The 27,683-nt window shown below is 40.9% G+C and overlaps 1 long non-coding RNA gene across 1 annotated transcript in view; it reads left to right on the top strand.

Moving 5' to 3' along the window:
* LOC134353366 (uncharacterized) overlaps positions 1–16,545 on the top strand; it is a 57,130-nt gene extending 40,585 nt beyond the window's left edge. The window contains exons 2-3 of the long non-coding RNA XR_010019597.1: positions 11,375–11,449; positions 16,078–16,545. This is a non-coding gene — a long non-coding RNA (uncharacterized LOC134353366). The remainder of the gene's footprint in view (positions 1–11,374; positions 11,450–16,077) is intronic.
* The last annotated feature ends 11,138 nt before the right edge of the window (positions 16,546–27,683 follow it).

Genomic DNA, 27,683 nt, shown 5'->3' with positions numbered 1-27,683 from the left:
TGTGTACAGTTTTGGTCACCGAATTATAGGAAAGATGTCAACAAAATAGAGAGAGTACAGAGAAGGTTTACTAGAATGTTACCTGGGTTTCATCACCTAAGTTACAGAAAAAGGTTGAACAAGTTGGGTCTTTATTCTTTGGAACGTAGAAGGTTGAGGGGGGATTTGATAGAGGTGTTTAGAATTATGAGGGGGATAGATAGAGTTGACATGGATAGGCTTTTTCCATTGAGAGTGAAGGAGATTCAAACAAGAGGACATGAGTTGAGAGCTAAGGGACAAAAGTTTAGGGGTAACATGAGGGGGAACTTCTTTACTCAGAGAGTGGTGGCTGTGTGGAACGAGCTTCCAGCAGAAGTGGTTGAGGTAGGTTTGATGTTGTTGTTTAAAGTTAAACTGGACAGCTATATGGACAGGAAAGGAATGGAGGGTTATGGGCTGAGAGCAGGTCAGTGGGACTAGGTGAGAGTAAGAGTTGGGCACGGACTAGAAGGGCCGAGATGGCCTGTTTCCATGCTGTAATTGTTATATGGTTATGGTTAATACATGTCAGAAGAATTCCAACTGTTCATGAAGAAAAATAGCATCAGACATTTCAAGTCAGTTCCTCACCACCCAGCAACAAATGGTTTAGCTGAAAGGTTTATGCAAACCTTCAAGAAGTTCATTAAAGCAATGTTCAAGGAGGATATTTCTCCACAGCACAATGTGGACTACTTCATTTTTGTGTATCAGAACTCTACTCATGCAACGACAAGTCAAACACCTGCTATACTGTTCATAAGCAGGGATCTGAGATCTCGCATAGGCCTCCTGAAACCGGACCTCTGGAGGGAAGTACAGAATAAACAGTTCAGCCATTTTCCAAGTGAAACAGCAAGGAGCTTCGAGATTGGACAGGAAGTCCTAGCACACAATTACCAAGAAGACAAGTGGACACCCGGTAGGACAGCTACAAGAACTGGACCACTGATGTGGACCAGATACTGGATATTCAACCGAAGATCACACCTGATTCGATTGCATCCAACAAGATGGACAGACACATTATAGTCACCGGACTTGCTTCTCAGACATGATCATCTGACAGCAGTGGAAATTGGAAACCGAGAGCGTTGCCTTAGACAAGACACCTACCAAACCTAATGACACTCCACAGGTCCGGAGGCCCAACAAGAACATTATCATTGACAAGACACCTACCAAACCCGATGACACTCCACAGCTCCAGAGGCACTACCCTGAAAGAAACAGAGTGCCACCCAAAAGATTGAATCTTTAGAACAGTGAAGTTAGTTATGGACTGTTATTATGAAAGCATATTTACTTGGAATGTGAGTTATGAAAGGGAAATTGAATGTTTTGTATATATACAGTTTATATTGCATTAATCTAAAGGGGGAGTGAGTGTAATGTATGGACCTATTTCTTTTAGAGTGATGACCCCCCCCCCAGCACTGCGTATCAATCTGTTGTCTGTGCATGTGCTGTTGTTTACGCATGTACACTGTTCTCTCTCACTCGCTGCAATGGGAATACACCAGTTAATGCCATCTCCCATTTGCATGCCTGTTTTAATTGATATGTAGTTGTGCAAAGACACAACAGTTTTGATCATGGTTGAGCAAAAATTAGAATGCTATTTCCTCAATGACAGTTCAGTGGTTCACAAAATCTACCATTCATAGACTCACAACAATTAATAAATGCTTCCATCAAAGGTGCAAGTGCATCAGTAAATTGTCACTGATCTGTTTTATTTATAATGTTGATTCAGGGCAAGCTTTATCAACTTCAAGGAGCTGGGGACAGGACTGATTCTTCGACACATGAGAACAGACTCCTATGAGTGCATCCACAAAGAGGTAGATGTGAGATCAACCACATTTAAAGAAAACTGTGCAAGAGGCATATCTAAAGGGCTGTTTGCAAGGCAACTGCAGGCACGACCTGTAGACAAATACAAAAGCTCCTTTGAAGATCACCATAGTGAGTTGCTTTAGGGTCAGAGTTAAAAGCCCACGTAGGATGAAGTAACATTAGCAATTAAGAACTGTAGCTGTGCAAGGTTGATAAAGTACAAAGGTTGCATTTTTAGTCTTTTATAAAACATAACATTTGTGTTTTGTAATAAAATTTGGGGTGCTTGTATTTATATTTCATTGTTTAACACTTACTCTAATGTTTTAATAGCATTCTGCGAACCTTGGCTAGTTTTATCACACCTGACAAGCTTAGACCATATATTGAGGATAGGTGTAAGAGATGATCGCCCACTGATTTATTGTCTAATGTAAGGCACTGACAGAAATAAAATAGAAGATAAAAAAGAACAGTTCTTCTATGAGCAAATACCATTAAAATAAGAATGAGTACGTGTCTTACAATTCTACCTCTTCTGTCAAAGAGGCTAAGGAATGGGAGGAAACTCCAGTGGATAAGGAAAATAAAAAGCGATCTGTATATTTATTACCATATGTGGAAAAAACACAGTGTTATTGCAGGGATATCAGGAACAAGATAAAAATCATCAGGAAAAGGATGCAAGGCTGCAAGAGAAAGATGTAACATCTGAATGATAAAAACTAATACGGACACCCAACAGATCAGGCAGAATCTGCGGAAAAAGAAACAAAGTTCATATTTGGGACAAAAGATCCTGCATCATAAATGAGAAGGTGAGAACACCAGTTAGTTTTAAACTGCATTGACGGTTGAGGAGAATGGATGGTCATGAGATGGCTAGAACAAAAGGAGTATCACTTGTTTCCAAAATTTCGGTATTTACATTACGTTATCAGTAAACAGACAAGGGACATACAAATGTCATTTGGCGAACTGGAGACAAAAAACACTCATTAACACAGTCTTAATATTGGGGTTAGTTGATTAGGTTGAGCCAACAATTCACAATGAGTTTTGAATTCAGTCGCAAATGAAGTATAGAATATAGAACAGTACAATACATTACAGCGTACAGACCACAATGTTATGCCAACCTCTTAACCTTCTCCAAGATCAATCTAACCCATTCCTCCCACATATCACCCTATTTTTCTGTCATTTATTTACCTATTTAAGACTCTCTTAAGTGTCCCTAAGGTGCTTGCCTCTACCACCACACTTGGCAGTGTGTTCCATACACTTAATACTCTCTTTGTCAACAATCTGCCGCTGACATTGCTCCTATACTTTCCTCCAATCACCTTAAAATTATGGCTTCTTGTATTAGCCGTTAACTTCACCATGCACAGTTCTAAGCGTGACCGCGAAAGGAGAAGGGTTGGCCATGGGGCTAGCAGCCCAGTGCTACAGAAATGCCAACAGAAGTTCTGAAGTCCTCATCCCTGGGAGAGTTGCGATACACCGAGAAGATGGGCTACACCTGGATACAACGTGAGAGGCTGGCCCAGGTTAAAGGACTCTGGTGATCTATGCCGTGGTAGGGGTGATGGGGGGTGCTGGTATTAGCAATTGCCACTCTGGGAAGGTGCTGGCTGTCCACTTCATCTATGTCCCTTGTCATCTTGTACATCTCTATCAAGTCAACTCATCCTCCTTTGCTCCAAAGAGAGTTCGTTCAACTTTTTCAAAATAAAGTGAGACATAAAATAGCTGGAAGTCTGAAAAAAAAATGATGGAGGTGTGATGAAGGGTCTTCGACCTAAAGTGTTCTTTCTCTCTCTCTCTCTCTCTCTCTCTCTCTCTCTCACACACACACAAACACACACACACACACAAACACACACGTCCTAAGTTCACGCTATGGATCATCTCAGGATTCCTGTTTATATAATCATTTCTTAGATCTTGCTCTAAAGCTCTTGTGGAAGTGTGAAGCTACTCCAGAATATACCCATTATTATCAGTATTCGTCATACAACTTCCTAAGGTGTTTCTTTTAAGGTCTGAATTGTGGGAGTCATACGTCTCTCCTAATCCACATCCTTCAGCTTTACTAATTTATCATTAATCATCTGTCTAACCAAAGATTTTTGTTCTGATACAAGCATTCCTCCTGTTTCCTCTATCATCTTTCTTTTTAAAGATAATTCTATATATCCTTGCCTCACTTGTACATTAGACATTGTTTGTGGCCATCTGTTCAACCTCCCTTCTCAGCTTCCTTTGTTCCTAGCTCATTATTCATCCAAACATACCAGTTTGACCTTCATACCTTGATCTACTGTATTCTACTACATATTTTGTTAGTGTACCTAATTAGTAATAATACTTATGATAACATTCATTCCCAGACCGTTTGATTAACACGAAGTTTGCACACAGTTCAAGATAGGATACATTCTCAGAGGCTTAGCTGATTTGCTAATCTGAAGGCCACAATGCTACGCTCTGATAGACTGAGGCCAGGACTATCCAGGTGATCCCAATGTTTACAGAACTGTCTGGTTAATAAGTTAATGAGGACAGACAGAGTGAGAGAAGACAAAGAGACACATAAAAAAGACACAGATCAAAGTGGTTTCTGAAAGCTGTAATCGAAAGAAGAATGTTGGAAAAGTCTAGCAGATCAGAGAAAGTCTGCGGAAGGTGAAGAACCGTGGAGAGAGTTATTATCAGGGTTACAAGAAAGTGAAGATGTTGGAATCTGTAACAAGAAATACTAAGCTGGAGGAAGTCAGCAGGTTGAGCAGCATCTGTGGGGGCATGTGAAGGTTTAGGTTCAAATCCCTGCATTAGGGCAAGTAGTTACAACAGAACTGAAGGTACCAAAAGGAAAAGCAACTTAGCTGTTATTGTTGAATTTGATTCTGAACAAAGTATGTAAGAGAAAGACTAAGTTTGCTGGTGGCTCAAGCTTGTCCCAAAAGCTGCAACATGCCAAGTCAGAAGGTGAGGTGCTGTTTCCCCCATAAGCTTGCTTGGAGCAGTGTAGGAGGCAACAGACAGATGAGTCCAACTGAGAGCGGGATGAATGAATTGTCAAATGACAGACAGGAGAAAGAAGAAATAAAAGCAAATGAATGGGGCAAAGATGCGGCTGGTTGAATACAATCTCAGCTCAAACATGGCCAAGAAAATTTCCTCTTGATTACCCATCTACTGTCCTCTCTCAACTGATGAATCACATGAATCGACATGTGCTCTCCAAAACTGGTTGTAGCTTTAGACAGTCTGTTCCAGTGCAGTAACAACATTGGTATCTACCAACAGCATAGTCTGGTGGTTAGTGTAACACTTTACACACCAGCTGTAAGATCAGTGTTCAATTCCCGCTGTTGTCTGTGAGGAGTTTTTTTACATTCTCCACATGACTACATGTGTTTTCTCCAGGTGCTCCAGTTTACGCCCACATTTCCAAGATGTACGAGGTAGAGCTAGTAAGTTGTGGCATCAGATGTTGACACTGGAAGCATGGTGGCACTTCCGGGCTGCCCCTAGCATGCCTCGGACTGACAATAGATAATAGGTGCAGGAGTATGCCATTCAGCCCTTCGAGCCAGCACCGCCATTCACTGTGATCATGGCTGATCGTCCACAATCAGTACCCCGTTCCTGCCTTCTCCCCATATCCCTTGACTCCGCTATCTTTCAGAGCTCTATCTAACTCTCTTTTGAAAGCATCCAGAGAACTGGCCTCCACTGCCTTCTGAGGCAGAGCATTCCACAGATCCACAACTCTCTGGGTGAAAAAGTTTTTCCTCAACTCCGTTCTAAATGGCCTACCCCTTATTCTTAAACTGTGACCTCTGGTTCTGGACTGTCCCAATATTGGGAACATGTTTCCTACCTCTAGCATGTCCAATCCCTTAAAAGTCTTATATGTTTCAATCAGATCCCCTCTCATCCTTCTAAATTCCAGTGTATACAAGCCCAGTTGCTCCAATCTTTCAACATATGACAGACCCACCATCCCAGAAATTAACCTCGTGAACCTGCGCTGCACTCCCTCAATAGCAAGAATGTCCTTCCGCAAATTTGGAGACCAAAACTGCACACAATACTCCAAGTGTGGTCTCACCAGGGCCCTGTACAGCTGCAGAAGGACCTCTTTGCTCCTATACTCAATTCCCCTTGTTATGAAGGCCAACATGTCATTAGCTTTCTTCACTGCCTGCTGTACCTGCATGCTTACTTTCAGTGGCTGATGAACAAGGACACCTAGATCTCGTTGTACTTCCCCTTTTCCTATCTCGACGCCATTCAGATAGTAATCTGCCTTCCTGTTCTTGTCACCAAAGTGGATAATCTCACATTTATCCACATTAAGCTGCATCTGCCCACTCAGCCAACTGTGTTGGACATTAATGCAAACAACGTATTTCCCTATATGTTTCAATGTACATGTGACAAATAAAGCTAATCTTTAATCTGACAGTGTGAAAATTTGCTGTTCCCATCAAACTAACTATGGTTCAATCTACTTTCGGTCATCAGCAAAGGAAAAAAAAAGTTGTTGAAAGTACTATCAAGCAACACTTAGTCATAATCAACACACACAAAATGCTGGAAGAACTCAGCAGGCCAGGCAGCATCCATGGAAAAGCATATTGTCAATGTTTCAGGCCAAAACCCAGTTCACTGATGCCCATTTTGGGTTTTGCTGGGACCACCTGGCTCTAAGTAACACAGCCTTGTGCACACATGGACCAAACACCTGGATTCCACAGCTGAAGAACAAATGACTGCCTTTGAAATAAAGGCACTGTTTGACTAAGTGGGGCATCAATGGATACTGGCACAACTGGTCAAAGACATCAAGGGAAATTGCGCCAGTGGTTTGAGCCCTACTTCCAATAAAGGTAGATGGTTGTGATTGTCAGAGGTCAAACAACCCAGTCCCCAGATAGCTCTAGAATTAGAACTGATTTATTGTTGTCACATGTACTGAGGTACAGTGGGAGTTCCCAGGGTAATGCCCTCATCCCAACCACCTTCAGCACCTCCATGCCCTTTGTTCTATTGTAAGGTAAAAAGTAGTGCCATTAATCTTGTTCAATTCCTTTTGCAGTTCCTCAGCAAATGAAGCTACCCATGCCTGTGTGCAGCAAGACAACATGTAACCATGAGCTATCAAGTAGCAAGTAACACTTGCACCTCAAAAGTGCCAGGCAATGATAACTCCAACAAAAGTGAGTCCAATCTGACACCATCATCAGCAAGATACAAATCAGGAACCTGATGGAATACCCTCTGCTTGTACCAGTACACGGTGACTACAGTGACCCCCATCAATAAAATACATTGCAATTATTCTCTCAGGCTAATCCAACAACAGTAATGAACCCACCATATTTCTCACTGTCTGGAAAAGAGCAGAGGGTGAATGGAAAACCAATACTCACAGGCTCCCTCTAAATCACACATTATCCTGAGTTGATAATATATTACTGGCTCTTCATTATCACTGTGCTTATATTCTGGAACGCCCCACCCAACTGCTTTGTAAGGTTACTTTCCCCAGGGGTACTGCAGTCACTCATAAAGGCAGATCACCATCACCTTCTCAAGGCAATGAATGCTGGCCAAACCCGAAGAAGCAAGAACATAGACAGGCATTCAAGACCTGTTTATGCTGAAGTGTATATTGAAATGAAGGGAGTATGATTAGAATCAATAACCAGGAGATAATACCAGCTGATAACTCAGAACTGTTATAGTTTATCCAAAACTCTTTGCTAATGCACACCAACGGGGGTTGTTTTGCAGATCCAAAGAATAAGTATTAAAGAGATTGGGTCTGGATTGATGGGGCTTGCTGGAGTGTAACAGAACGAATCGTACAATGAGAAGGATCAGAGACGTAGTCCTGCAGGTTAAGCTGCTAAAGGAGAAGTCAAACGCTTGACTTATGCAAGAGTGATTTCAGATGAATTGCGCCCCCACTTGAAAGAGTGTTCACTGTGGCAAGACCAGACTGCTTGCCAAACAAGTCTTAAAATCTGAGATCTATCAGAAATGAGTGATTAGAATGTGAGAAAGCTCGGTGTTTATAGGAGCTTTAGTGAAAATGGGTATGCTTGAATGTTTGTGTTAGTATGTTCAAAATGGAGTTTGAAAGGCATTAAAGTTTAAAAGTTTTCAAGGATGTATGATTGTATTTAAGCCATAACTGCCTGTTTTAACTATTCAGAGTGAAGCATGTGAGTTCTCTCTGAGTTCTAAAATATTGTATGACATATGCAACTTTTGAGTTCCTTTTGATTTACATTGAGAGGGAGAACTGGATGAGTGAATTAGGAGGTGAAGAAATCTGCCAAGTGATTTCGTATGTCAACAAATACACATTTAAACTTCTATAGACATACCATGGAGAGCATTCTGAGAGGCTGCATCACTGTCTGCTATGGAGGGGCTACTGCACAGAACTGAAAGAAGCTGCAGAGGGGTGTAATTTGAGTCAACTCCATCTTGGGGCACCAGCCTACAAGGTACCCAGGACATCTTCAAGGAGCAGTGTCTCAGAAAGGCAGTGTCCATTATTGAGGACCTCCAGCACCCAGGGCAATTCCTTTTCTCACTGTTACCATCAGGTAGGAGGTACAGAGGCCTGAAGGCACACGCTCAGCGATTCAGGGACAGCTTCTTCCCCTCTGCCATCCGATTCCTCAATGGGCATTGAACCTTTGAACACTACCTCACTTTTTTAAATATATATTGTTTCTATTTTTTGAATGATTTTAATCTATTCAATATATGTATACTATAATTGATTTACTTTTTTTTTCTTCTTCTATATTATGTATTGCATTGAATTGCTGCTGCTGAGTTAAGAAATTTCACGACACACAGGTGATAATAAACCTGATTCTGATTCTGATTCTGAAGTGTTAAATCTGAGCTAACGCAATATCTGAGTTATGCCAATGTTCTATCTAAACAGGAGTAGAATGTGGTTAAGAAAGTTAGTCTGTGTTTTTAATATGAAGCAAATTTGCGGACTTCTTAGATTTTATGAGGTAATATCTCTAACAGAACTGTGTTGACAATGAGAACTGTGTGAGGCACCACCTACTCTATCTTTTTTTCCTCTTTGTCTTTCGGCCTGAATGTTAAAGTTTTACTTTGTTAATAATTCTGAACGTGTATTCCAAAGACCAGTTTCCATCTTAAAGAATTAACCTCTGCAGTTTTAGACTTGTGACAGGTACATAGCATCATATTAGTAGCAGTCACAAAAAAGATAAACTAAATATAAATTATACAATTTGTACATAATTTTTTACAAGAAGAATACAATTACAGTTTGAACAAAAAATAACTAAGTCCATTTTATTACAAAGTGATCAAGGTGGTCTAAGTGTTGCTACACTAAGGTAGTGATTAGCCAGCTGGCTCTAGAACTGAATGATTAAAGGGAAGTAGCTGTTCTTGAACCTGATGGTATGGAACTTCATGCCGCTACACCTCTTGCCCAATGGTAGCCGTGAGAAAATGGCATAACGTGGATCATGGGCTGCTTGTGATGGATGTTGTCTTCCTGAGGCAGCAGTTCATGTAGATACTACTGGTGGTGGAGAGGGATGTGTTCGTGTTGCATTGGAAAGAGTCCACCACCCTCCATAGCTTCTTATGTTCTGCCACATTCAAATTGCTGTATCAGGCCATGATGCAACCAGTAAGGATACTTTCAACAGTACATCTGTAGAAATTTGTTGGAGTGTTTGGTGACATACCTTAATCTCCTAAGAAAACAAACATGCTAACATTCTTTCCTGTGATTGCATCTTCGTGCAGGGCCTAGGACAGGTTATCCGATATGTCAATGCCCAGGAATTTAATGCTTCTGATTTTCTCCACTGCCAAACCCCCCAATGTAAACTGGTGCATATTAGTCCTCCTTCCCCTTCAGGAAATTCAAGATATCCAGGGGGTACATTGATAGCTGAAAAAAATAGTGTAAATTGTATAACCCTGCTTTAAAAAATGGAAAGCTTAAGAGGATCTGGGTTTAAATCAGTACAGCTAAGGAGCCAAGACTTCATTCACTTGCATTTGAATATATACACCTGTTACTTCTCTGAACCCATATGGTTTGGTTGTCAATAAAATTTACAAGTTATCACATAAGTAACACTGGAAAATGCTGTTGATACTCTACCACTTAGGCAGCATCTATGTGCAGAGAACCAGAGTTAAGTTATCAGGATTATGACCTTTCATCAGAAAACTGAGGTAACAAGTATCTTTTAAGTTCCAGAAAGGGAGAGAACAGAGAGAATATTTGTGACAAGGTGGAGCATACTTCCTGGAAACCAAAAACAAAATGAATACTGAACATACTCAGCCGATTAGTCAGCAGTTGTAAAGAAATAAAAACTGAATACATAATACTAATGTATGGTGTTATATCAGAACAATGAACAAAGTTTACATTGTCTTTCATTGAATCAATGTGTGAAAACAAAGACAGAAATATCAAAATGGGATACAACTGACTAGCAATAACTAACAGCCCTGGTTCCCCCAAGTCTGGATTTGTCCTCAGCAATCTTTAAAAATGTTCAACAACAGCATACATTTAGAATAAAACCCATTCACCAACTGTTTGTAATGTTGATAAACTAATGCCTTTCAAAATTGTCCCAATAATGGTCAAACGTCAAACAAACTTACATTTCTTTAATTAACCAATTCATGGTCATATAACAATGAACCAAACAAATTTGGTATGCTCATAAGGTGAATGGCTTGAAGCAAAGTTATGGGTGTTTTTTTTTGTATTTCAAAATTAGGAGGGTTCAGAACAAATTTTCAAGGAGCTGCAGGTAGGTTAGTACACAGTAGAGCAGACACCTCTGAGTTATCATGGGATTCAACATTTTATCTTTCGTCTCATCTAGAGCTGAAGAGGAGAGTTCATGTAAGACTTAAAAGGCAGCTTACAGGAGATCTGCAGACACTGGTGATTCCCTTAATAGATCAGAGCAAAGTTTTTTTTAAGAGATCACCATAATGTTGGTTTAGCATCAGAGTTGGAGAGAAGTATACTTAAGTACAAATTACGTTCATAGTTGAGCTGCTTAAGATCGCTAAAATTCAGAGGTTATAATTATGTATGTTTTTTGTAGTACTTTACAATAAACTTCAGAGGGGTCTGCTAATATCTTGTTATACTATTTGTAATGCCTGTTTTTCAATATTTGTGACACTTTTTTTTAGAGAGTTTTGGTTTACGTTGTTCCATGACCTTTGACTAAATTGACCCCACTAGGATGTGTTCAACAGAATTAAAGGGTAGGTATAAGAAGAAACTCCCTTCTGTGGGTCAAAGAAGCGAAGAGCAACATGTTTACATCAATTGTGAACTGGATTTGATCACGACCCAGAATATTAAAATGAGTCTTCTGTATATATAGAAATAAACTGATATGTTACGTGACTTGTTTCTTTTATGCTTAATGTGTTTCAGGAATTGCTGGAAATAAGATGGGGTTTTTTCTATTCAAATAAACAGAGATCAGAGAATGCAGATTTCAAGTTAATGGTAGGTTTGATTGCCTTGAATGCAAAATTTTGGCTCTTGTTGCTAACCAAATTATTGGCACTTTGAAATTGGGAACTGCTTTTATGAATTTCAAACTCTGTTAATCAGATGTAGGAATGCTAGCGTTTGGAGACATACAAGCTATTTTATACAGACATATGTTGCAAAGTTTTGGCTGAAGCCCAACTCATCAGAACAACTTCAAGTACTGTTGACCCCTCAAGATGAGTTTGAGTGTTTCCCTAATGAAAGGAAATGTAAAAGCTGTCCAGGCAAGCTTCAGTAATAAAGTGAATTGGGCAATCTGTCTGAATCAAAACTAACAATAGGGAATTAGACATACAAATAAAGGAAAATGTTTGACGTGCCTCGCAGGAGGAGAAGGAGGAGGGAAACATGATTAATTGGACCACTTCTAAGATCCCACACAGACAGGATGGTTATTTAAAAGCAAAATAAAGTAGATGTTGAAAATCTGAAATAAAAGAGTAAATGGAAATACTCAGAAGTCAGACAACATCTGTGGAGAGAGTTACTGTTTCCTACATAGATGGGCTTCATTCTGCATTGTATTTATTATGATCATTTAAAATACTGTTCCTAAATTTGGACTAAATATGCCATCAAATATTAGCACTGCCCTCTAGTCACAGACAACGTGTGGTGAGCAAGTGAACACAATATGCTGTTCACTGGATCACCAGTTTTATGTTTCAGTGAGACAACCTTTCATTCTTCAAAACCCCAGGAATTATAATATATGTCTGCTTAATCTCTCTTCAAATGAGAGAACCATTATTCCAGTAATCAATCTAGAAAACTTTGGTTCAACTCGGTCTGACTCCCTCTATTGCATATTGTCATTCCAATAAGATTTCATCATTTGTATACTTAAGTCCTCTTGCAACACTGGCGGGCATATCAATCCCCCCACCCTTATTGCTTGCTGTACTTGTAATACAGGCGAGCATATCGTTTCCCCACCTCCCCCCTATTGTTTGCTGTACTTTCAATACAGGCAAGCAGATCGTTTCCCCCCGCCCCCCGATCCCCCTTATTGTTTGCTGTGTTTGCACATTATCTTTCAATTCTTTGTATGCATAGATATCCAGCTCACTCTGAACATCAACATCTTTCAATCTCTCATGTTTGAAAAATGACTGCGCATCTGTTCTATCGCACATTTCTCTCGCCATAATATCCTGCCACCCAGTCTTGCAGCATTCCCTCATCTAAATCACTGATATAGATAATGACCAGCTGAGGCCATACATGTGGCATCTTACACTCAGTGGGCACTTTATTAGGTATACCTGTACACCTGCCCATCAATGCAAAATCAGCCAGTCATGCAACAGCAACTCAATGCATAAAATCATGCAGACATGGTCAGGAGATTCAGTTGCTGTTTAGACCAAACATCAGAATGGGGAAGAAATGTGATCTAAGTGACCGACCTTGGAACGCTGTTGGTGCCAGTCAGGTGGATTGAGTATCTCAGAAACTGCTCATCTCCTGGGATTTTCATGTACTGTAGTCTCTAGAGTTTTCAGAGACTGGTGTAATAAACATAGAATATGTTGGTGGTATTTTTTCATTGCCTTCAGATTCCAGCTGAAGGTTGGCTGAGTTCATAGTTTGATTGTCACATTTGAATTCCTTGTGCTATGCCCAAATAAATGTGAGCACAGGTACAGTGGAAAACTTACTTTCAGCAGCATCACAGCCACATAACATCATATAAGCAACATTCACAAGAAAAACAAACTTAGTAGAAACTATTCAGCACTTCTCTCTCCTACTTGAGCCTTACTCCTTCTGAATGCACTGCCCCCAACTCTCTCCACACCAATCCCAACCTCACCATGAAACCTGCAGACAAAGTGGGTACTGTTGTAGTCTGGCAGACTGATCTCTACATTCTTGAGGCCAGGTGGCAACTCTAAGACACCTCCTCTTACTTACCCCTTGATCAGGACCCCACTCTGGACCATCAAAACATTGTCTCCATCACCAACCCCATCAACTTTGGAGATCTCCCATCCGCTGCCACCAACCTCATAGTTCCCCTACCCCACACTGCTTATTTCTACCTCCTACCCAAGATCCACAAACCTGGCAGTCTGGGTACTTACACCAACTCCTTTTATCCCCCTTGATTCAGTCCTTTCCCATCTACATCCGTGACATTTCACATGTTCCTCAGCAACTTTCGATTCCCTGTCCCTGATCACCTCTTTCTCACCATGGATGTCCAGTGCCTATATATTGTTATCTCCCTAAAAGCCTTCCACTTCTTTCTCGACAGCAGACCCACACAGTTCCCCTCCATTACCGCCCTCCTCCGTCTGGCTGAACTGGACTCCACAGTAAACAATTTCTCTTTGGCTCCTCCCACTTTCTCCAAAATTAAGGTGTAGTCAAGGGCATATGCATAGGCCCTAGCTATGCCTGCCTTTCCATTGACTATGTGGAAAGTCATGTTCCAAGCCTTCCCTGGTAATGCTCCCCAACTCCTTCTGTGCTACAATGATGACTGCATTGGTGCTGCTTCATGCACCCACGCTGAGCTCATCAATTTTATCAACTTTGTCTCCAACTTCCACTTTACCTTTAAATTCACTTAGTCCATTTCTGACATCTGTCTCCCATTTCTCAATTTTACTCTCTCCATCTCTGGAGGCAAACTGTCTGCTGATATAATTTACAAACCTATCAACACCCACAGCTATCTTGACTATACCTGTTCCCACCCTGTCTCCTGTAAAAATGCCATTGCTTTTTCTCAGTTCCTTTATCTCCACCACATCTGTTTCCAAGATGAGGCTTTCCTTTCCAGAACATCAGAGTTGTCTTTCTTCTTCAAAGAACATGGTTTGCCTTCCTCCAATATCGGTGCTGCCCTCACCTGAATTTCCCCAATTTTCCAGACATTAGCTCTCACCCCCATCTTCTCACTTTCCTCTTGTCCTCACCTACCACCCCAATGAACTTCCAAATCCAGCATATCATTCTCTGCAACTTCTGCCATCTTCAATGGGATCCCATCACAAAGACATCTTTACCTTCCCACCATTTGTTCCTCCCCACCAATCTCTCTCCCTCCCTCCTGGCACTTATCCCTACAATCGGAAAACGTGCTGCACCTACCCATTCACCTCCTCCCTCACCTCCATTCAGAACCCACCCCAAGCAGTCCTGCGTCCTGCTATGTGAGGCAACACTTCACCTACAAAACTGTTGGAGTCATCTGCTGTACCTTGTGCTCCCAATGTGAGATCCACATTAGGAGCACAAGGTACAATGGTGAGATCCAGTCTTGATTAGGGAACCGTTTTGTCACCTTTGCTCTATCCACAAAGAGCAGAGAATTCCTGGAGGCCAAGCATTTTAATTCCAATCCCCATTCCTGTTCCAACATGTTGGTCCATGGCCTCCTCTGCTGCCACAATGAAGCCACTGTCAGGCTGGAGGAGCAACATCTCATACTTTTAACATGAATTTCTCTAATTTCTGTTAATTTTCCCCTTCCCTCTTCCCTCTTCTTTCACTTCCATTCTGGCTTCCCTCTTTCCTCCTCTCTTCTCCTTGCCTGCCTATTACCTCCCCCTGGTGTCCCTCCTCCTTCTCTTTCTCCCGTGATCTACTCTCCTCTCTTATCTAATTCCTTCTTCTCCAGCCCTTTAACTTTTCCACCTATCATATCCCAGCTTCCTACTTCATCCCTCCCCCACCCAACCACCTGCCACCTTCTGGCTTATACTCTTTCCCATTACCCCACCTTCTCATTGTGGGTTCTTCTCCCTTCCTTCCCAGTCCTGAAGAAGAGTGTCTACCTAAAATGTCAACTGCTTAGTTATTCCCAATGCTGAGTTCCTTCAGCATTGTGTGTGGGTGTGTTGCTCTGGATTTCCAGCATCTGCAGAATCTGTTGGGTTTATGAATAAATTTTACACTTTTTTTTACAGGAAACAACACAACAAGAACAAAATGGTGCATTTTATTGCAAACTGATCAAAGTGGTTATAGTGTTGCTATACTGAGATGGTGATTAAGGTTTTGCCGGTTGGTTCAAGAAGAAAATGTTTGAAGGGACTGTTATTGAACCTAGTCGAGGATTTTGGGCTTCTGTAACTCCTGTCTGATGATAGCTACAAGAAGACCCCACCATCGATGGTGGGCCCTTGGCAGATGAATGTTGTCTTTTTAAGGCAGCATCTCCTCTAGGTACAACTGATGGTAGGCAGGTATGTGCTCATGATGTATTGGGCAGAGACTGCTGCTCTCTGTTGCCTCTTACATTCCTTTTTTTTTGTAATTTATTTTTTATTGAACTTCATCATCAGACAAACGTTTCCACAAGATGTATTTCAGATACTGTACATATATATCATGTAATCATATTTGTCACAAATCTCCACATAATACTCATCTGAGGTATACACTTATCGAAAGGAGAGGAAAGAAAGAACAATCCAAAGAGGAAAGCTATGTACAGAGTAGGGAGTGATCTTTTTTTAGCAACATACTCATTGACTTGTGAGAATAAAATCAGGCCTATGAGGTGTTATGTAGTTAAACCATTTTTTTCCAGTATGAATAAAATTGTTCCAATTTATGATTAACAGATGCAACATACATCAAAGTTGCTGGTGAACGCAGCAGGCTAAGCAGCATCTGTAGGAAGAGGTGCAGTCGACGTTTCAGGCCGAGACCCTTCATCAGGACTAACTGAAGGAAGCATTAACAGATGCTGTTATCTTCTCCAATTTGTAAATGTTCATTGTAATTTCCATCCATACATTTATATCACAGGCTCTCCTGTGATAACCATTTCCTGGTAAGGGTCTTTTTACCAGTCACTGGCAGTACATTCATTAAACATTTATCTCTTTTCAACCATTCTTGAGGTATATACCCAAAATATATTGTCTTACTCTCTAAGAGTATTTCACATTTAAAGATGTCTTGTAGGGCATTATGTATCTCACTCCAATAGTCTTTGATAATGGGGCATTCCCAGAAAATATGATAATGGTTTGCATTCTGATTTCCACAATTTCTCCAGCAAACAGGGGGTTACTATCATAATGGGATTTCTGAGAGGGTATAATAAAATATCTTATCAAGTTTTTCCACCCGAACTCCCTCCATTTCTGTGAACTGGTACACTTTCATTGATACCTCCATATTATTGTCTTGTCTTCCTCAGATATGATTATCCCTCCTTCCTTCTCCCAATTTGTTTTAATGTATGAAGTCGAATGTGTTTTAAGATTTGACAAACCCTTATACACCCTTGAAATTATTCTACTACCGTTGTCTGAATTACATGCTTTTCTAAATAGCTCTATCAGACATGTACTTGCCTTGGTTACATTTTTAACCATCCTATTAACACACTGTCGCATCTGTAAATACTGGTAAAAGTCTTGTTTTTCTAATAAGTGTTTCTCTTTGAACATTTCAAAACTGAACAGTGTTCCTTCTTTCACTATATTGCAATTGGCTGTTATTCCTTTAGCTGTCCAGTCCTTAAATCTAGTATCCAATTTATTCGGCGCAGAATCCAAGTCATATGTACACCATTTAAGAATTGCAATGTTTCTCTCTAGTTTATATTCTTTTATAATAGTTTTCCGTATTTTAAGAGTCCATTTCACCCACGGGTTGTCAATATTATTTAAGTAACTTTGTAGTTTGTTATCAGCCAAAATTGTCCATATGGGGATGGAAAGTATCCTCTCCTCAATGTTTTTCCATTGAGCGTCATATGATGGGTTGCACCAGCATATCACAGCTCTCAACTGTGCTGCAAAATAATAATCTCTAAGAGAAGGTAGCCCCCCGCTGCCCACTTTTCCTTGGCTAATTGCGAAGTTTTGAGACAAACCCTAGGCCTTTTACCTTGCCATATATAACTTGATAGCATCTTATTCCATTCATTGAATTGATTTTGGTTCATCTCTATTGGTAGGGTCTGAAAGAGATATAGTAGTCTAGGCAGTATATTCATTTTAATAGATTCAATCCTTGAACTGAGACCAAGAAAAGGAATTAGGTTCCATCTTGTTATATCTTCTTAACTTTTTATATATAGGCGTTCTATCTTGTTATATCTTCTTAACTTTTTATATATAGGCTGATAATTGCATTCTGATAATTTTGCCAAACCTTTTGGCATAATGATGCCCAAATACTTGATGGACTCTGTTTGCCATGCCCAAGGATATCTACTTTCAATTTCTCTTGGTGGGCTATAGTTATATGAAAGTAGTGGGGTTTATCTATGTTGATCTTGTATCCTGATAATTGGTCGTATTTTTGAAAGGATTGCATCAATTTAGGTAAACGGTATGTTGGTTTCTTACATTCCTTCTGATTCAAATTACTCTACCAGACCTTGATGCAAACAGGATACTATCAACAGCACATCTGTAGAAGTTCGTTAGAGTGTTTGATGACAAGCTGAACCTCCTTAATCTCCTGAGACAGTAAAGATGCTAAAGAAAAGTTGTGGAAGCATATAGGAGGACAGATCCCTGCTGCCTGGTAGGCCATGAGTTTTGTGCTAGGTCAAACAGGGTACGAAAAGGAAGCACCTGCAGAGAGAGAGAAAAAGACACAGTGTTTTAGATTAATAACTTTCATTCAGAACTAAAAAAAAGATATTTCCCTGTCTCCAGATATCACCTGACCTCCTGAGTATTTCCAGCATCCTCCATTTTTATTTCAGATCTCCAGCTCCTGCAATAGTTTGCTTTGCTGGTTTAAAGCAGATTTGTGAGGATGATCTTGCCATGACCCTTACAACAAGGACCTGGAATTTTTATTTTCCTGAAACAACTGAAATAAAAATGCTGGAAAATGGAAGCAGAGAGAGAAGCCCTTGTTAATATTTCTCATCAATAACCATTTTTATAGGTTAATAAGGTGATTACGGTGGGTGAGGAAGGCAGCTTGAGCTGGAATAAAGGTATGTCAATCAAGCTGAATAATTATGAATTAACAATAGTGGGAGGAAATGTAAGTTCAAATGTGTTAATTCAAGGCCAAGTAGATTTGGGAAGATTATTAGAGGAAAAAAAACAAATTACAGAAGATTGAGGAAAAGAGCTGGAACAGAAACTTTTTAAGAAAAGTAACAAAAACGTCATTTAAAATATTTTCAACAATAACTAAAACCTAAAGGAATTCAATTGCATATTTTAAATATCCTGTGCCAGAGAGATTCTATAACACCTCTGGGCCTGCGAATTGCTTTGTGGTATTTTCCTTAACATTGGCAATGAAGTGCAGTTGCAGCTCATTCAGATGCTATTTGTGAAGTTGCAGAGAGATCAACAACTTGAACTACCTAGTTTATGAAATAATGTTGTGGGGTTTCCTTATGTAACCACGCACTGACACTGGTTTCAGCACAGCATTCTCTGTTGATGCATTCTACATTCCTGCAGCTGATGCCAGCTCAGCCGGTATGAACTTTGTAGCCATCTCTCTAAAGTCTTCACTGTACAAATGCACTTCCAGCTACTGGATGAATGAATGATTGGGGGTGGGGTAAGTGCTCCAAAGGAATCAGCTTAATATTGAATTGAATTGATTTTATTACTTACATCCTTCATATACATGAGGAGTAGAAATCTTTACGTTACGTCTCCGTCTAAATGTGCAATGTGCAATTTATAGTAATTTATAATAAGTAGTATGTACAACAGGACAGCCAATGTAACATAGAAATACAGTTGTATCAGCATGAATTAATCAGTCTGTTGGCCTGATGGAAGAAGCTGCCCGGAACCTGTTGGTCCTGGCTTTTATGATGCGTCACTGTTTCCTGGATGGTAGCAGCTGGAACGTCCCAATTTTTTCCTATTACAGTCCACTCTCCATCTGTTCAACGTTCAAAGTAAATGTATTATCAAAGTTCATATCTGTCACCATGTACTATCCTGAGATTCATTACTTGCAGGCATTCACAGTAGAACAAAGAAATAAGATAGAATCAATTAAAACTAGAAACTGACAGTCAAGGTGCAAATGAAGACAAACTGTCCAAATACAAAAAAAAACAATAATAATTACTAAAGAAGTAAATAAATAATACTGAGAAGATGAGTTCTAGAATCCTTGAAAGTGAACCCATAGGCTATTAAATCAGTTCAGTGCTGAGTTGAGTGAAATTATCCACACTGGCTCAGGAGCCTGATGGTTGAAGTAGAGTAACTGTTCATGAACCTGCTGGTATGGGACTTAAGGCTCCTGCATCTCCTGCCCAATGCGACAGCGAGAAGAGAGCATAACCTTGATTATTGAGTTCCTTGATGATAGATGCTGCTTTTTTGTGCCAGTGCTCCATGTAGATGGCTTTTCCTGTGATAGACTGGGCTGTATATGTTATTTTTTGTAGGTTTTTTCATTCTTGGATATTGATGCTTCCACACCAGGGTACTCTCCACTGTGCATCTGGAAAGGAAATATGCCATCTTTACCCAGTCTGACTCCTGATCCACTCAAATGATTGAAAATAAATGCCAGCAGTATCAATCCAACACATTCCATGAATGAATTAAAGAAGCAAAATCCTCCAGGAACAAAGAGGGTCAGCTTTTCTTAAATTAAAATACAACACGCTTTGTTTGTTCAGCACCCTTCCAAGGGCGATTACAGCCTTTTTGTCAGTTCAGCTGTTAGTACAGGAAAATGTCCTCCAGAAGACTCCCTAATTGAGTATTCTGTGTATCATTGTGGTAATGCATCCAAATCTCTGTTACGGTCTCTTCTCGCTGCTGCCATCAGGTAGAAGGGTCAAGGGCCTTAGGACTCACACCACCAGGTTCAAGAACAATTTCTACCTCACAACTAAAAGGGCCTTGAATAAAAGGGGATACCTAGACTCACTTGCCCCATCACTGAAATATTCCTATAACCACTAAAAAGTTTGCATTTGCAGTCTTCTGCACACTGGTTGATCTTTTATTGATTCTGTTATAGTTACTATTCTATAGATTTGCTGATGATGCCCACAAGAAAATGAATCTCAGGCTTGTCCTGTAAATGATGACATATATGTATTTTGATAATAACATTTACTTTGAACTTAGAATCTAGTTCATTATCTTACTTCCATCAGCCTATTATCTGAATGTAGAAATTGAGAGTCAGACAAATACTACCTGTTATTATGGTCTAAATTGTTGAAGGTATACAGTATACAGATACAGTGAAGGATATGCCCTGCTTCTATCTGTTAGGAGCTCATTCGACTTCTTAAATCCCATAACTTCAGGAAAGGAAAATTGAGTCATAATTTATATTTCAGCTTTAAAGCTTTCCATAGAAACCAGGCCTTTTGGCCCTTCTTGGCTGTGCCGAACCATTTTCTGCCTAGTCCCACTGACCTGCACACGGACCATATCCCTCCATACACCTCCCATCCATGTATCTGTCCAATTTATTCTTAAATGTTAAAAAAGAACCTGCATTTACCACCTCGTCTGGCAGCTCATTCCATACTCCCACCACTCTCTGTGTGAAGAAGCCCCCCCCCCAATGTTCCCTTTAAACTTTTCCCCCCTCGCCCTTAACCCATGTCCTCTGGTTTTTTTCTCCCCTTGCCTCAGTGGAAAAAGCCTGCTTGCATTCACTCTATCTATACCCATCATAATTTTATATACCTCTATCAAATCTCCCCTCATTCTTCTACGCTCCAGGGAATAAAGTCCTAACCTATTCAACCTTTCTCTGTAACTGAGTTTCTCAAGTCCCAGCAACATCCTTGTAAACCTTCTCTGCACTCTTTCAACCTTATTTATATCCTTCCTGTAATTTGGTGACCAAAACTGAACACAGTAATCCAGATTTTGTTTTTAAACACTGCTCGGGGAGAAGGGTCTGCACTGCACAGGCGCGTAACGTAGCGCACCAAGGTTTAAAAACAGACCATCATATACAGCGGCCATCATCGGAGTGGACTGAGTCAGAGTGGGACGGCTTTGGCTCAACAGGCTTCGGCGAGAACAGGCAGAGGCCAGGGTAGGTTCTGGTAAGTTTTTTGTTCAGATTGTTTAGTGCAGTGAGAATGCCAGGCAGGATGTTGGAGTGCTCCTCTTGCAGGATGTGGGAAGTCAGGGAGCCCTCCGGTGTCCCTGACAACGACACCTGCAAGAAGTGCATCCAGCTGCAGCTCCTAACAAACCGCGTTAGGGAACTGGAGCAGGAGCTGGATGACCTGCGGATCATTCGGGAGAATGAGGAGATTATAGATAGTAGATACAGGGAGGTAGTTACGCCAAAGGAGCAGAGGACAGGAAATTGGGTCACTGTCAGGTGAGGGAAGAGGAAAGGGCAGGCAGAGCAGGGTTCCCCTGTGGCCATTCCCCTCAACAACAAGTATACCGCATTGGATACTGTTGGGGGGAATGACTTACCTGGGACAAGCTGCAGTAGCCGGATCTCTGGCACTGAGTCTGGCTCTGCAGTGCAGAAGGGAGGGTGGAAAAAGAGGAGAGCGGTAGTGATAGGGGACTCGATAGTTAGAGGTACAGATAGGAGGTTCTGTGGTCATGACAGAGAATACAGGATGGTTTGTTGCCTCCCGGGTGTCAGGGTCAAGGATGTCTCTGATCGATTGCATGACATTCTGAAGTGGGAGGGTGATCAGCCAGATGTCGTGGTGCACATCGGTACCAATGACATAGCAAGAAAGAGTGAGGAGGTCCTGGAGAGTGAGTATAGAGAGCTTGGTAGGAAGTTGAAAAGCAGGACCTCGAGGGTGGTAATCTCAGGATTGCTACCTGTGCTACGTGCCAGTGAGGGTAAGAATAGGATGCTCTGGAGGATGAACAAGTGGCTGAGGAACTGGCGTAGGGGGCAGGGTTTCAGATTTCAGGATAATTGGAACCTCTTCTGGGGCAGGTGGGACCTGTACAAGAGAGACAGGTTACACTTGAACTACAGGGGGACTAATATTCTTTCAGGGAGGTTTGTTAGTGCTATTGGGGAGGCTTTAAATTAGATTTGCAGGGGGATGGAAACCAGAGTGCCAGAGCTGACAGTGTGGCTGGGGTGAAAATAAATGATGTTAAAAGTTCAAGCAAATCCGTTAATAGAAAGGTTGTGAGTGGTGGTAAAAATCTTCTGAGGTGTATATATTTCAATGCTAGGAGTATTGCGGGGAAGGCGGATGAGTTGAGGGCGTGGATTGACATGTGGAATTATGATATTATAGCAACTAGTGAAACTTGGCTACAGGAGGGGCAGGACTGGCAGCTTAATCTTCCAGGGTTCTGATGTTTCAGATGTGATCGAGGCAGAGGAATGAAAGGTGGGGGAGCAGCATTGCTTGTTAGGGAAAATATTACAGCAGTGCTCAGGCAGGACAGATTAGAGGGCTTGTCTACTGAGTCCTTATGGGTGGAGCTGAGAAACAAGAAAGGTATGGCCACATTAGTGGGATTGTATTACAGACCACCCAATAGCCAACAAGAATTGGAAGACCAAATCTGCAGAGAGATAGCAGGCAACTGCAGGAAACATAAAGTTGTGGTGGTAGGGGATTCTAATTTTCCATATATTGATTGGGACTCCCATACCGTTAGGGGTCTAGATGGTTTAGAGTTCGTAAAATGTGTTCAGGAAAGTTTTCTAAATCAATATGTAGAGGGACCAACTAGAGGGGATGCAATATTGGATCTCCTGTTAGGAAACGAGTTAGGACAAGTGACGGAATTCTGTGTAGGGGAGCACTTTGGTTCCAGTGATCATAACACCATTAGTTTCAACTTGATCATGGACAAGGATAGATCTGGTCCTAGGGTTGAGGTTCTGAACTGGAAGAAGGCCAAATTTGAAGAAATGAGAAAGGATCTAAAAAGTGTGGATTGGGACAGGTTGTTTTCTGGCAAGGACGTGATCAGTAGGTGGCAAGCCTTCAAAGGAGAAATTTTGAGAGTGCAGAATTTGTACGTTCCTGTCAGAATTAAAGGCAAAGTGAATAGAAATAAGGAACCTTGGTTCTCAAGGGATATTGCAACTCTGATAAAGAAGAAGAGGAAGTTGTATGACATGTATAGGAAGCAGGGAGTAAATAAGGTGCTTGAGGAGTATAAGAAGTGCAAGAAAATACTTAAGAAAGAAATCAGGAGGGCTAAAAGAGGACATGAGGTTGCCTTGGCAGTCAAAGTGAAGGATAATCCAAAGAGCTTTTACAGGTATATTAAGAGCAAAAGGATTGTAAGGGATAAAATTGGCCCTCTTGAAGATCAGAGTGGTCGGCTATGTGCGGAACCGAAGGAAATGGGGGAGATCTTAAATAGTTTTTTGCGTCTGTATTTACTAAGGAAACTGGCATGAAGTCTATGGAATTAAGGGAAACAAGTAGTGAGATCATGGAAATTGTACAGATCGAAAAGGAGGAGGTCCTTGCTGTCTTGAGGAAAATTAAAGTGGATAAATCCCCGGGACCTGACAGGGTGTTCCCTCGGACCTTGAAGGAGACTAGTGTTGAAATTGCAGGGGCCCTGGCAGAAATATTTAAAATGTCGCTGTCTACAGGTGAGGTGCCGGAGAATTGGAGAGTGGCTCATGTTGTTCCGTTGTTTAAAAAAGGGTCGAAAAGCAATCCGGGAAATTATAGGCTAAGTTTAACGTCGGTAGTAGGCAAGTTATTAGAGGGAGTACTAAGAGACAGAATCTACAAGCATTTGGATAGACAGGGACCTTCTTAGGGAGAGTCAACATGGCTTTGTGCATGGTAGGTCATGTTTGACCAATCTGTTGGAGTTTTTCGAGGAGGTTACCAGGAAAGTGGATGAAGGGAAGGCAGTGGATATTGTTTACATGGACTTCAGAAAGGCCTTTGACAAGGTCCCACATGGGAGGTTAGTTAGGAAAATTCAGTCGCTAGGTATACATGGAGAGGTGGTAAATTGGATTAGACATTGGCTCAATGGAAGAAGCCAAATAGTGGTAGTAGAGAATTGCTTCTCCGAGTGGAGGCCTGTGGTGTGCCACAGGGATCAGTGCTGGGTCCATTTTTATTTGTCATCTATATCAATGATCTGGATGATAATGTGGTAAATTGGATCAGCAAATTTGCTGATGATACAAAGATTGGAGGTGTAGTAGGCAGTGAGGAAGGTTTTCAGAGCCTGCAGAGGGACTTGGACCAGCTGGAAAAATGGGCTGAAAAATGGCAGATGGAGTTTAATACAGACAAGTGTGAGGTATTGCACGTTGGAAAGACAAACCAAGGTAGAACATACAGGGTTAATGGTAAGGCACTGAGGAGTGCAGTAGAATAGAGGGATCTGGGAATACAGATACAAAATTCCCTAAGAGTGGCGTCACAGGTAGGTGAAGGTTTGAACAGAACACGGACAGCTAAGCCACACCATGCTGTTGACATTTACTGACATTCATTGCCTTGGCTAGCACATGGAAAACTCTAGTTTTAGTGAAGTGCTGGAGTGTTTTTCTCGTGAACCACTGCATTCAGATGAGTGAGTACCATCAGGAAATGATGGTTGATAAGATAACATAGCAGTCAAAGGTACTTGTAAAATTTTATGTGCTGCATATTTATAAATATATTGTAAGATGTAGAAAATACATGGTGGATTCATTGTGGGCTTTTTTCCATTTTCCAGAATAAATTAACACTTAATATAATGTAGATTCCACTGAGGCGCTGGCAGTTAGGTTGCTCACTTGCTGGTTGTGCAGTAGTGTCTGCACCAGACCCAGATTCGAACCCAGCAGGATCCTTGCATGCTTTCTATCCATGCTGGGTTCGTAAAACAGTCAAAAATGCTGAAGAAACAGCAAGGTTGCGCCTGATGCACCACAAGGCGCGGAAAGGAACAACAAAACAACAGAAAATGAGTCATCAATAGACTGGCTTAGAATTCTTAAAATATAACAGAGAATCACATAAAGACATCTCTTCACAATGCAGAATGGAAATCAGATAGTTCTATTTGATGTTTTTTTCAATTTTCATACATTTTTCTCTCCTTTCTTAAAGGTGCTAACTCTTGATAGGATATGCTAATTTGTTTAAGTTTCCCAGTGGCTAAGTTTCATATGTCCATGTAGACTAAAGTAAGAATAGCAAATACTGGAACCACTCATCAGGTCAGGCAGTATCAGTTGAAAGAGAAAGAGTTTTTTCCGGTCTGGGACACTTCAACAGCATCCACAGCGTTTCTCTTTCCTCAGATGCTACTTTATCAGCTGAGTGTTTCCAGTGTTCTCTGTTTTTATTTCAAATTTCCAGTATCTGCAGATGTATATAATGAGCATGGACTGGCAATGCGACTATACAGAATTACATTGCTGAAATCAATCCCATCCACCTGATATAATACAAGCAGATTTTCCAAGTATGAATACTAAATATTATCCAGGAGCAAGAATCTGGCTGATTTTTTCCATTCCTTTTTACGTGTGCCGGGTTAAGCAGATCATGGTAGTGGCTCCGCAAGCTGAGAGAAATTGATTCAGTGCCAATTTCAAAATCTGACATTGAAAGTTTAGTAACATGTTATATGACTTACACAATTTATCTGAACACTATTAGACAATGTAATTGACATTTTGAGTTTATAAACCTTCTTAATCTTTACCAAATTTACATAATGCAAGTTTGTTCTCAAGTAATGAGATAATACTGAATGGTATGTTAATGTGGAACTCTGATTGACCATGTATAGGAAAGTTCTCTATGATTATCAACAAGTGAGTTCATAATTGGATCTACTGAACAAAATGCCGAGATGATGAAAGAGTCATTCTAATGCAATCTTTGGTATGTGTGTAAATCCCCATTGGTCACAAATAGGTTGAGACTAAAACCAAAGTGGGCGTAATTGTAATGGTTTGTACTTTTTTCTCAATAACTTAACAGATTCACAATAAAATAATTTCCAAAAGTGGGCTGAAATCGCAACCTTTATTTGTTTTGTCAGAGGGAAAACAGCCTATAGATGAACTGAAACATTGACTGACCACTTTGCTTCACCAGTGCTGCCTGACTGCTGGGTATTTTTCAGTTTCAGAGTCTGAATCAGGTTTAATATCACTTACATATGTCATGAAATTTGCTGTTTAGCTGCACAACAATGCAAGACATTAAGAAATTACTATAAATTACAAAAATGAACAAATAATGCAAAAGACAAATAATGAGGCAGTGTTCATGGGTTCATGGACCATTCAGAAATATGATGGTGGAGGGGAGGATGCTGTTCTTAAGAAATTGAGTGTGGGTCTTCAGGCTCCTGTACCTTCCCCCAATGATCGCAACGCTACCAGCACAAAGAGGGCATGTCCTGGATGGTGAGGGTCTTAAATGAGTAATGCTGCCTTCTTAAGGTATTGCTTCTTGAAGTTATCCTTGACGCTGGGGAGAGTTGTGCCTATGAAAGAACTGGGTGAGTTTACAACCCTCTGCAGATTTTTGTGACCCTGTGCATTGGAGCCCCCATACCAGGCTGTGATGCAACTGGTCAGAGTGCTCTCCATTGTACACCTGCAGAAATCTACAAGAATCTTCAGTGACATGCCAAATCTCTTTTAATTAATAATGAAATAGAGCTGCTGGTCTGCCTTCTTCATGATTACAATAATGTGTTGGGCCCAGGAATGGTCCCTTTAGATATTGATGCCCAGGAACTTGAAGCTGTTTACCCTTTTCTCCTCTAACCCCTCAATAAGGACAAGTGTGCATTCACCATGCTTCCTCTTCCTGAAGTTCACAATCAATTCCTTGGACTGAAGTTGAGTGGAAGGCTGTTGTTATGACATGATTCAACCAGCCAATCTATCTTACTCCTGTATGTTTCCTCATCATTTTTGTTTGCAGACAGGAAGCAAAGAGTGGAAATAAACGGGACCTTTTCAGAATGGCAGGCAGTGACTAGTGGGGTACCTCAAGGCTCAGTGCTGGGACCCCAGTTGTTTACAATATATATTAATGACTTAGACGAGGGAATTAAATGCAGCATCTCCAAGTTTGTGGATGACACGAAGCTGGGCGGCAGTGTTAGCTGTGAGGAGGATACTAAGAGGATGCCGTGTGACTTGGATAGATTAGGTGAGTGGGCAAATTCATAGCAGATACAATTTAATGTGGATAAATGTGAGGTTACCCACTTTGGTGGCAAGAACATGAAAACAGATTATTATCTGAATGGTGGCCGATTAGGAAAAGGGGAGGTGCAACGAGACCTGG

This window comes from Mobula hypostoma, chromosome 10 (assembly GCF_963921235.1).
Source record: "Mobula hypostoma chromosome 10, sMobHyp1.1, whole genome shotgun sequence".
Taxonomy (NCBI): domain Eukaryota; kingdom Metazoa; phylum Chordata; class Chondrichthyes; order Myliobatiformes; family Myliobatidae; genus Mobula; species Mobula hypostoma.
This window is presented reverse-complemented; position numbering and strand designations above follow the sequence as displayed.